Below are 12,872 nucleotides of genomic sequence, written 5' to 3' on the forward strand. Positions count from 1 at the left end.
AAGGATCCCAGTTCCAGCACCTGGTCCCCACCTGTGGAGGAGTCGCTTCACAAGTAGTGAAGCAGGTCTGCAGGTGTCTATCTTTCTCTCCCCCTGTCTGTCTTCCCCTCCTCTCTCCATTTCTCTCTGTCCTGTCCAACAACAGCAATGGCAACAATAACAACAACAACAAGGGTAATAAAAAATGGGGAAAATGGCCTCTAGGAGCAGTGAATTCATAGTGCAGGCATGAGTCCCAGCAATAACTCTGGAAGCAAAATCCAAAAAAAAAAAAAAAAATTGAAATAAACCTTGCAATAAGATGACTAGTCTCAACCACCTTGACCTGTTATGTAACAAATACATTTTACAAAATATAGTCTCTTATAAAACAATAGAAAGTTGGCAAGCAAACAGATCTAAAAATGCAGGCAATGGGGATGAGACATTGCCACTAGACAGATTCTTACCTTGCTATGTGTAGGTCCCAGGTTCTAGCCCTGCCACCACATGGGAATGCCACAGGACCCAAGGAAGTTCTGCTGCTGTGGTGTTTCTCCTTCTTTGTCCCTCTGTCTGAATGAAAAAGTCAGCCTGAGAGCAGTGAGATTGCTCACATGCAAGGTCCTTGGTCCAAAATATACGAACAAGTAAACAAGAGGCAGGGCTTGTTTTCTTCAAAGATTCAACACTATCTAGAGGCCCAATTTTATCATATTAAAAATGTACCTTTACCTTTGTTGAAATCTAGGGGGAAATCTTAAAAAGGGAATTTGAAGAATCTACACAATTGTTCTGTACAGCCAAGCTGTGTGCTATGTTGTGAAGCAGCCCACCCTCCCCAGCTCTCCCTTGTTCCTCCTGGATCCCCCTCCACCCTGCCCCCACATACCTCTTTGGAGCACCAGGCACATTTTGGGTGAATTAGACATTCTTCACATGAGGTGGCATTGCCACTAGTGCATATGTTGAGGCCTTCAAAGCAAAATACATATACATCAATTAGTTCTCGGTCATAAACTTTACTGAAGAGACCTTGGAATGGGGCAGGAGGAGTCCCACAGAGGCTAAATGGTGCAGGCTGAACGCCTTTGAAATTTATGCGGAAAAGAGTTCTGTCAATATTTTCCTCTAAGTATCTGATAGTTTCTGGTCTAACATTCAAGTCCGTGATCCACTCGGAATTTACTTTTGTATTTGGTGAAATATAGTGGTTCAGTTTCATCCTTCTGCATGTTTCAACCCATTTTTTCCAACACCATTTATTGAAGAGACTCTGCTTTCCCCATTTAATAGTCTGGGCACCTTTGTCAAAGATTAGATGTCCAAAGGTGTGGGGGCTCACTTCTGGGCTCTCAATTCTATTCCACTGGTCAGTGTGTCTATTCCAAGCAGAGTCCAGTAGGAGGCCTATGGGAAGTCAGTGGAGAGTTCTAAAGCAGAGACATGATCTGACTTGAGTGAACACTGGGAATAATTCAAAGGGACAAGTGCAGTAGCAGGTCCCTACTCCCTAAGAGGCAAGCAACCATCTCTGGTGGAGGAGGAGAAGGGACTCCAGCAAGAAGTTAGTTCAGCAACAAGAGGAAATAAGAAATCAGACAGCTTTGAGTAGCACCTTCTAACATTAAGAAATTCAGGGCACTAAGAAGGAGGTGACCAGGTCTGGAGGTAGTAAAGGGCTTATTCTAACACTGCTCTGCTATTTGAAGAGGGTGGTTGCTGATAGAAATCTAAGGCTATCATGGAAGAAAAGAGAACACTAAAGGAATCAGAAATAAACCATCATGCCCCTCCCCCTTCCTATCTAAGCTGAGTCACATAGGATAAAGGGCACTAGACCAAAAAGCTTTGAGGTCAATGGATGAGGAGGGTAGACAAGCACTTCACTCTCTTAGGGCAATCTGAGAAATGCAGTTCTCTGTTAGGTTGTGTATGAACCTTGAAAACAGACACTGCAATACAAATAGAAAAGAATGTATTAAATTCCATGCAACTGGAACTATTTTGGCTTTTATTAGAATCACAGAATGTCTGCTTATAAGGAAACTTCAGTCATTCCTTTTAAAGGCTCTCAAACTTTTAGAGGTCACAGAACACTAAGAATAGAACAACAACAACAACAACAAACAGAAAAAGAGAAAAGGGGAGTGTATAGGATTACCAGATTTATTTTTTTTGCACAAGATTAAAATACAAAATAAAATAAACCTCTCTAAGCACATTGTTTTTTTCCTAATCACATTATTAAAAGAAAATGAATGTTTTGGCCTGGGAGCTGGTGCAGTAGGTAGAGTGTTGCAATGAAAAGTATGAGATTCCAAGTTTGATCCCCAGCATCACATCTGCTGGAGTGATGATCTAGTTCTCTACCCTTATTTCTCCCATTTAAGTAAATAAATCTTTATTTTAAAAAGAAAGAAAATGAGTTTTCTCATTTTTCAAAAATCTTTAAATGTCATTCCAAATGAAAGGACAATCCTTGGCTCATGAGGTATTGCAGTTGGTAGAGTGCAGTACTTGCAGGTCTGAGGACTCTAGCAAGTGTTGTGAGTCCCTCTCATTAAAAATAAACCTCAGGGAGTCAGGCGGTAGCATAGCAGGTTAAGTGCAAGTGGTGCGAAGTGCAAAGACCGGCATAAGAATCCCGGTTCGAGCCCCAGCTCCCCACCTGCAGGGGAGTCGCTTCACAGGTGGTGAAGCAGGTCTGCAGGTGTCTATCTTTCTCTCCCCCTCTCTGTCTTCCCCTCCTCTCTCCATTTCTCTCTGTCCTATCCAACAACGACGACATCAATAATAACTACAACAATAAAACAAGGACAACAAAAGGGAATAAATAAAAATTTAATAAAATAAAATAAACCTCAGACCAGGGAGACAGCATAGTGCTCATGTAAAAATAAACCTGGAGGGCTGGGAACTAGGATAATGGTTATGCAAAAAGACTTTCATGGCTAAGGCACTAGGTTCAACTCCCAGCACCACCACAAACCAGAGCTGAGTTGTGCTCTGGAAAAATAAGCTCTATGTGTGACATAGATGGCATCTTACTGCTTTGCTTTTTGCCATCTCCTCTGGGGGAAGGAGAGAGCAGGCATGAAAAATGCAGGGTACTGGTTGCCAGGTGAATGTCTGGAAACCAATGATCTCCTTCAAATTCTGCAATGATTCTTTTTCCCCTAAAAGAAGGCTTGGTACAGTATTAAGTTTGGACTGGGGCTTGAAGAAGGTATTTTGTTGGCCCAGACCCCTTTCCGCTTACAGACATAAATACCTTTTGGGGCTTCGGTGTAACCAACATATGCTGGAAGGGACAGCCCTCCTCCCTCCCTGGCCTGGCGCTGGACTCATGAGCGCGACCACTTAACCCGGCTTGAAAGTGAATGGAGCACCCCAACATAATGATTTCCTACAAGGAGGAAGGAGAAGAAAGTGAGATGTTCCCTAGTGGGGTCTGAGAGGAAGTGGACTCATCTACCTATAAGCCAAACAGAGCCTCCTTCTTTGGGGCCCCCTAAGCTCCCCACGATGTCCGCTCCTCACTCAATGGAAAACCGCAAGCAGGCAGGCGTGCCTGAGCAGCGTAGGATAATGTCACCCCAAGTCACCAATCCTCCCCGAGTGCTCTGAATTTCGCAGAGACTCTGGCGCTACGTAAAGTGCCTCTGGCTCCCAGGCCACAGTTGGGCAGAAGTAACCCGGTGGAGCCGCAATTTGGGGAGCGAGGGCCCCCTGGGGTGTGCGGTGACTCCGGGATGGAGGCTGCGGGGCTGTAGCGTTGAGAGAAGGCAGCCGGCTGCAGCGCAAATCCAGGGGCTCCGGAGCCCGCAATTCCAGGCCGGTCCCGTCCGGGCGGTCCCAAGGGCCGCTCTGTGCCAGGGGGCGCAGCGCCCGAGCCCCGAGTGCGGACTGGCAGCCTCTCCCCGACCCACCGGCTGTTTACACAGGAAGGGCCGGCTCCTGCTTGGCGCGGAAGGGACTGCTCGGGGAGGGGGCGACTGCGGGATGCGTCCGCAGCTCTGGAACCGGAGCCACCCGGGGTAGGCTCCCTCCAGACGCTTTTGAGCGCAAGAGCGGGTGCACTGCCAGGTCTGCGCGAGGCGCGGGGCGGCTTACGTGCGAGTGCGACCAGCTCGGGGCCTGGGGGCAGAGGCTCAGCCCGGCTCACGGGCCCGGATGCTCTGGCCCGGGCCCAGCCGCCACCATCCCTCTAGCGGTCGGGCCTCGGGACGCCGGGGTGGGGGTGCTGCAGCTGGCGCTCGGTACGCCCCGGACAGGGAGGGCCCGTCACTCTGACGAGCTGGGCTCCGGGACGCGCCCCGCGCTGCCACGCTCAGTCCCTCGCTTCCGCCCGACCCCACTTCTCTGCTCTCCTTTCTCCTTCCCTGCTCTCCTGGCCCAGGTCCCCAACCGGCCGCTACAAAGTCAGTTTAACGCGGGGTGTGGCGGAGCGGGGCGGGCTTGAGCTAAGCAGCTCCGCCCCGCGGGACCGACCGAGAAGCGCGGCCCCAGCGCACAGGTGCGACCCCCTTCCCGCGCACTAGGCCTCTCCCGGCCGGGGCGCTGCGGGCTAGTCGAGCGCGCGCCTTCTGGGGCCCGGAGAAAACTTGCGGTGCGCTGGGTGGATGGTGCTTGGGCTCCTGCTCCTGAGCCCAGAGCTGCCCCGCCAGCCCCGCGCTTCCACGGGGGACTTCGGGGCGGTGACACGCAGGGCCCAGAGGTACAGCAAAAGCTTATTTCACTCAAAACCGTACTAACGAAAACGCCATCCTGTTGCTAGTCTTGGACAGATGAAGTTCCTGAAGCCAAACTTGATACAACGAAAAACATGCTCCACCGGTGGGATTTAGGAAACAAAGGAAAATGCAGGATGAAACTCAGGCTTGTGTCTCCCGCTGCGGATCCAAGGTCTCCAGCCCGGGTTGCGGAGGGTGGAGGAGGAGCTGCGCTAAGCACCGCCTGTGGGGTACACCTGCAAACCTGTGACAACTTTGTAAATCAATCCCCCCATAAAGTGATTTAATAAATAAATTGTACTCACGCTTCCCTTTATTTACTTCTGAGCTAGTTCTGCAATTGCCCAGAAAGGGTGGGTGTGGGGAGGCTCCTCTGGCAGGCAGTTCATGGGAAGGACCGAGTGTGTTACTAGGCTCCCCTCCTCCCGCACCTCTTTTCCCAAGAGGAAATGGCAGCTGAGTAGGAGATGATAGAATGCCTAAAACTGACAGGAAGAATAGAAAGAACACTGCTAACTAGCCAGTTCTAAATGCCTTCTCTTGTTAACTAATCTAATCTTACAGAAACCCTATAGTTATGCAGATGAGAAAAATGAGGCCCAGTGGTTGCTGAAGAAAAGGAAGTGTGAAACCTTGTGCAGATGTTTAGTCTAAGACTTGACTAAACAAAGAAGCAGCCAAAATAAAGAGCCCTATAATGTGACTTCTGGAACCTGTAGGTGGGATGACTCCAGGAGGTCAGTGTGGGACAGTTCTAACTGCCCAGATCACAGACTTTGGAGTTTAACCTGTTGTGCCCCTCACCTAGTTTACCCCCTCTCCCCCCTCCCAGTCTTCCCAAAGTGATGCCCAGATAATGAAGTGGCTTTATTCTTGTGGTATAGTATGCCACCTTCCCGTCTTTCAACTGCTGTAAATACTGCACTTGACATATTCCTATATTTGTTCTGTTGCTTGTCCCCAATTTTTTGAGTAAAATTGGTGCAGCAGTGAAGGCCTCAGGCTTATCATCTGTCTTCCTGCCTCTCAGTCCTAGGGCTACTCTTATCCAACCTTGAAAGGCAATGGTTACAAATAATTGGGAAGTGGGCAAGCAAAACAACTCACTTGGATAGTGTATAGCTTTGTCATGTGTGCAACCCATGTTCAAGCCTGGCCCTCACCACATTAATGGAATCTTTGGTGCTGTGGTTTCTCAATATCTCTCTGTGTCTCTCTCAGCCTCACTGTCTCTCTATCTATAATAATAATTACTATTATTATATTTTTAATAATAGGAAGAAGGGGGAAAGAAGCAGCAGCAGCAAGTGAAAGAATTTAAGGGGCTGTGTGCCAGTCTATGCTTTTTAAAATATTTATTCCCTTTTGTTGCCCTTATTGTTTTATTGTTGTAGTTATTACTGATGTTATCATTGTTGGATAGGACAGAGAGAAATGGAGAGAGAAGGGGAAGACTGAGGGGGGAGGGAAAGATAGACACCTGCAGAACTGCCTACAAGTGGGGAGCTGGGGGCTCAAACCAGGATCCTTGTGCTGGCCCTTGCACTTTGCATCATGCATAGACTGACTCCCTCCAGTCTATACTTTTAAAAGATTTGTCCATTCGGGCAAGGAAGGTAGTGCAGACAGTAGAGTGCATTCCTAGCATGTGTGGAAGTAGGTGCATTCCTAGCCATGTGTGGAACCTAGGATTTGACTCCTATTATCAATTAGAGAATATTTTAAGAAAGCAGTGCTGTAGTTCTTCTCATAAAGTAAGCAAGCTTTTTTTTTATTGTTGTAGTTATTGATGTCATTGTTGTTGGATAGGACAGAGAGAAATAGAGAGAGGAGGGGGAGAGAAAGATACCTGCAGGCCTGCTTTACCACCTGTGAAGCAAATTCCCTGCAGGTGGGGAGCTGGGGGCTTGAACCAGGATCATTCCAGTGGTCCTTGTGCTTAACACTCATGGCTACCACACGACTTCCAAAATAAGCAAACTTTTAAATCACTTGTCAAATATGAAGAGGAAATAGCTCATTTAGTGGAGTACAGGATTTGCATGACTGAGGCTCTGGGTTAGATCCTTTTGCTCTATTTGTTTTTTGTTTTTTTTCTTTTCTAGCTCAATTGGAGTAACAATGTATCTGACCAATCAGAGCCTCATACCACCTGGGAAAGACTACTTGGAGGGTTTTTTTTTTTTTTAAACAACTGGTTGTCTTTGCTCAGGCTGCCTCAGCCAACTGGGAGCCATACAAGCTACAGACTAACTGCTAGGGTTTTTTATTCTGTCCTATTTTATTATTACTATTATATATAAGTGTGTCCCTTTCCCCCTCTCCTTCAGGTTGACCAAAATTAACTTTTAGTGTATTTTCCATTGCTAGGTGACTGGATGTCCTATCCATTGTAAGAGGAACTTGTTTCACTCTACCTACCTCCTCTATCCAGTCTCCCCCTTCACCCCCTCCTAGCTAATTAAAAAAAACTCTTTCCTTTCACTGCTATTTTTTTATTTTCTTTTCTTTTTTCCTCATTCTTGTCTTATTTTCTTTCTTCCTCCTTCTTCTGCTTTCTGAATTTACTGATACTCATTTGTGAATTATTTTGGGGAAGAAATCTGACTCAGAGTGGACTCTCTTTGTGTGTGTCTCTTTTCTACTTCCTTTCTCCTCTTGCTACCCCTAGAATTTACAGTGGACAGTAGATTTGAATAAATGTCTATTCTTGCTATCCCTTTTTTCCTGTCTCTTTCTTTTTCATTTGGATTTGGTTGCTATTTTTTCTTGGACTGGAGGCATTGTTTGGCTAACTAGTATTGGTTAAGCTTAATCAATCCTTGCGTAAGTTACTATTGTAATTCTGAGGTTGGTGACTGTATTTGTCATAAAGGTATTTAGTATAGCATGGCTTGTACTCAAAACTCTACAACAGAACATAAAAATAAAAAACACATCAATAAAATAAATGGTTAAATCAAGAGCAAATAAAACTGCTACTGCAATGAATGAAGGCAGGAGCCCAGGAGAAACTACAAATCAGTCAGAAGTAACAATAGATAAGAAAAGTATGCAAGCAATAGTAAACCTAATAATCACAGACATAAAGACAACTATGGAGGAAAAGGCCAGCAGACTTAGGGAAACAACAGATGAAACCCACAAGGAAAATACTAGCTACCTCGAGGTAATTAGAGAACTAAAAGCTGAAATAGCTTAACTGAAGAAAGTAGCTGAGGGAAGGGAAAGCAACTAACAGAAGTAGAAAACAGAATTAGCCAGACAGCAGATGAGCTAGAGAAAACTAAGAAAGAGGTAAAAGAGCTCAAAAAGAGATTTTAAGACACTGAAAACAACAACAGATACATATGGGATGATCTCAAAAGAAGTAACATTCGTATAATTGGCCTGCCAGAGGAAGAAAGAGAGGAAGGGGAAGCAAACATTCTAGAGGAAATAAAAAAAGAAAACTTCCCAGACTTGAACAACAGAAAGGACATTAAGATTCAAGAGGCCCAAAGAGTCCCAAACAAAATCAACCCAGACCTGAAGACACCAAGACACATCAGAGTCACAATGAAAAGAAGTAAGGATAAAGAAAGGATCCTAAAGGCTGCAAGAGAGAAACAAAAAGTCACATACAGGGGAAAACCCATAAGACTACCAGCAGACTTCTCCTCTCAAACTCTAAAAGCCAGAAGAGAATGGCAAGATATCTATCAATCCCCGAATGAAAAAGGGTTTCAACCAAGGATAATATATCCTGCTAGACTTTCATTCAAACTAGATGGAGGGATCAAAACCTTCTAAGACAGACAATAGTTAAAGGAGGCAACCATCACCAAGCCGGCCCTGAAAGAGGTACTAAAAGACCTCTTATAAACAAGAACATCACTATATTACTTGCAATATATCAGAGCAAATAAAAAATTGTTGAATAATGGCACTAAAATACATTAAGTCCATAGTATCAATAAATGTCAATGGCTTAAACTCACCCATCAAAAAGCACAGAGAGATGATGAGAAACCATAACCCAACCATATGCTGCTTGCAAGAATCCCATCTGACCCAACAGATAAACACAGACTTAAAGTGAAAGGATGGAAAACTATCATACAGGCTAACAGACCACAAAAAAGGCAGGAACAGCAATTCTCATCTCTGACACAATAGATTTTAAATTAAATAAAGTAATAAAATATAGGCAAGGATATTACATAATAATTAGAGGATCAATCAGCCAAGAAGACTTAACAATTATTAACATCTATTCACCCAATGAGGGACCATCTAAATACATCAAACACCTACTGAAATAACTACAAAAATACATCAATAGTAGTACACTAATACTGGGAGATTTTAACACCCCACTCTTACACTTAGACAGATTAACAAAGCAGAGAATTAACAAAGAAACAAGATAATTAAATGAAGAGATGGACAGACTAGACCTCCTGGCCGGTTTCAGAAATCTTCACCCCAAAAAATTCAAATATACATTCTTTTCAAATCCACACAACACATACTCAAGGATAGACCACATGTTAGGCCACAAAGACAGTATCAACAAATTCAAGAGCATTGAAATCATCACAAGTATCTTCTCAGACCATAGTGGAGTAAAGTTAACATTTAACAACAAACAGAAAATTACTAAAAGTCACAGAATTTGGAAACTAAACAACATATTGCTTAAGAACCACTAGGTCAGAGAAACACTTAAGCAAGAAATTCAAATGTTCCTGGAAACAAATGAAAATGAAGACACAAGCTTACAAAATATTTGGGACACAGCTAAAGCAGTATTAAGAGGGAAACTCATAGCCATACAATGACATATTAAAGAACAACAAAAAGCTCAAATAAACTACCTTACTGCATACCTTAAGGACTTAGAGGAAGAGGAACAAAAGAACCCTAACAAACAGAAGGACAAAAGTCACTAAAATTAGAGCAGAAAATAGACAACATAAAAAATAAGAGAACTATTCAAAAGATCAATGAAGCCAAATGTTGGTTCTTTGAAAAATTAAACAAGATTTACAAACCCCTAGCCAGACTCACTAAAAAAATAAAAAAATAAAAAACCTGTCAAATTAATAGAATCATAAACGACAGAGGAGATATCACAACTGACACCACAGAAATCCAGAAAATCATGCAAAACTTTTATGAAGAACTACACACTACCAAGGTAGAACATCTGGAAGAAATGGAATAATTCCTAGAAACATATGCTCTTCCAAAACTGAACCAAGAAGAACTACAAAAGCTAAATACACCAATCACAGACAAAGAAATTGAAACCATTATTAAGAATGTCCCCAACAACAAAAGTCCTGGACCAGAAGTCTTCACAAACAAATTCTACAAAATTCTACAAAACCTTCAGGAAACAGTTAATACCCATACTTCTAAAACTTTTCCACAAGATCGAAGAAACAGGAACACTCACATCCACCTTCTATGAAGCCAACATCACCCTGATACCAAAAGCAGATAGGGACACAGCAAAAAAGGAAAACTAGAGACCAATATCTCTGATGAACATAGATGCCAAAATATTAAACAAGATCCTGGCCTACCGGATACAACAGTACATCAAAAAGATTATTCATCATGACCAAGTGGGATTAATCCCAGGAATGCAAGGCTGGTTCAATATATGTAAGTCAATCAGTGTCATTCACCACATCAATAAAACAAAACCAAAAACCAAATGGTCATCTCAATAGATGCAGAGAAAGCCTTTGACAAAATCCAACACCCATTCATGCTCAAAACACTAAAAAAATGGGATTAGACAGGAAATTCCTCAAGATAGTGGAATGCATATATAGCAAACCTACAGCCAACATCATACTCTATGGACAGAAGCTGAAAGCATTCCATCTCAGATCAGGGACTAGACAGGGCTGTCCACTATCACCATTATTCTTCAACATAGTACTGGAAGTTCTTGCCATAGCAATCAGGCAAGAGAAAGAAATCAAAAGAATACAGATTGGAAGGGAAGAAGTCAAGCTCTCACTATCTGCAGATGATATGATAGTAAACATAGAAAAACCTAAAGAATCCAGCAGAAAACTACTGGAAGTTATTAGGCAATATAGCAAGGTGTCAGGCTACAAAATCAATGTACAAAAATCAGTGGCATTTCTTTATGCAAACACTAAAACTGAAGAAGAAGACATCCAGAAATCACTCCCGTTCACTGTTGCAGCAAAATCAATAAAATACCTTGCAGTAATGCTGACCAAAAAAGTGAAAGCCCTCTATACTGAAAACTATGAGTCACTATTCAAGGAAATAGAAACTGTTACCAAGAAACGGAAAGACTAAAGCAGAAACAAACCAATTGGACTACATCAAATTAAAAAGATTCTGCACAGCCAAAGAAACTATCACACAAACAAAGAGAACCCTCACAGAATGGGAGAAGATCTTCACATGCCATACATCAGACAAGAGACTAATAACCAAAATATACAAAGAGCTCAGCAAACTTAGCAACAAAAAAGCAAATGACCCCATCCAAAAAGGGGCAGAGGATATGAACAAAACATTCACAACAGAGGAGATCCAAAAGGCTAACAAACATATGAAAAACTGCTCTAGGTCACTGATTGTCAGAGAAATGCAAATTAAGACAACACTAAGATACCACCTCACTCCTGTAAGAATGGCATACATCAAAAAGGACAGCAGCAACAAAATCTGGAGAGGATGTGGGGACAGAGGAACCCTTTTACATTGCTGGTGGGAATGTAAATTGGTACAGCCTCTGTGGAGAGCAGTCTGGAAAACTCTCACAAGGCTAGACATGGACCTTCCATATGATCCAGTAATCCCTCTCCTAAGGATATACCCCAAGGACTCCATAACATCCAACCAAAAAGATATGTGTACACCTATGTTTATAGCAAAACAGTTAGCTAAAAATAGCTAAAACCTGGAAGCAACCCAGATTTCCAACAACAGATGAATGGCTGAGAAAGCTCTGGTATGTATACACAAAGGAATACTATACAACTATTTTAAGAATAATGAACCCGCCTTCTCTGATCCATCTTGGATGGAGCTAGAAGGAATTATGTTAAATAAGAAAGTCAGAAAGATAAAGATGAGTGTGGGATGATTCTACTCATCATCAGAAGTTGAGAAAGAAGAACAGAAATGGAAACTAAAAGCAGGATTTGACTAAATCTGGAGTAGGGCACCAAAATAAAAACCCTGGGGTGAGGGTGGATATTTGGCTTCCTGGGGAGGTGGGGGTGGGATAAGGGTGGGGGAGGTTGGTATGGGACACAGTCTTTTGGTGGTGGGAATGGTGTTTATGTACACTCCTATTAAACTGTAGTCATATAAATCACTATTTAATTAATATGAGAGAGAAGAAACTGATTGTATGTCTCGAACTTTAAAACACAGACTGTCTTTTTAAAACATGGGCTGGGTCTTTGATATGTTGACTCTCTCAAAAGCCTAGACCAGGGAGAACAGAAGCAACCAGTGGCACAGCTATATTCAAAATGTTGGTCATTATACAGCAAATACTAACAAAGGGACTTTTCAAAGTTAACCCAATTACCAAATAATGTGATGATAACAATAACTATTCATTGTCCTCTTGAACCCTAAGACAGCAGGAACCTTATATTTGCACTATAGAGCTTATATTTCTCCCAGTCCTGGAACCCTAGGGTGGGGCACACTTTCCTGCATGCTCCTCTCAATTCATATCAAATACTGTTGCATCCACCGATCACAACCTAATCAACGCAACCAGTTCCTCCTCAGCGTGCTTCACTTCAGACTGTGTCCAGAGACTTCAGGTGTGGAATGACAACCCTTCAGCTTCATCACTTGGGTGAGACCATTCCAGAGGGATAAAGAATTAGGGAAGTTTCTGGTGGAGGGGATGGGATATGGAGCTCTGATGGGGGGAACTGTATGGAATTTTACCCCTGCTATCTTACAATATTTTTAATCATTATTAAATCCCTCCAAAAACAAAAATAAAGTTATTAATGAAAAGTAGGACATGTATATCCTTCATACATTTATGAAGAAGCAGTGCACAGTAAATTTACTAATATTGGTGTATTACACCAAAGTAAAAAGACTCTGGGGTGGTGGGGAAGGGTTCAGGTCCTGGAGTATGATGGC

This window comes from Erinaceus europaeus, chromosome 9, assembly GCF_950295315.1.
Source record: "Erinaceus europaeus chromosome 9, mEriEur2.1, whole genome shotgun sequence".
Lineage (NCBI taxonomy): Eukaryota > Metazoa > Chordata > Mammalia > Eulipotyphla > Erinaceidae > Erinaceus > Erinaceus europaeus.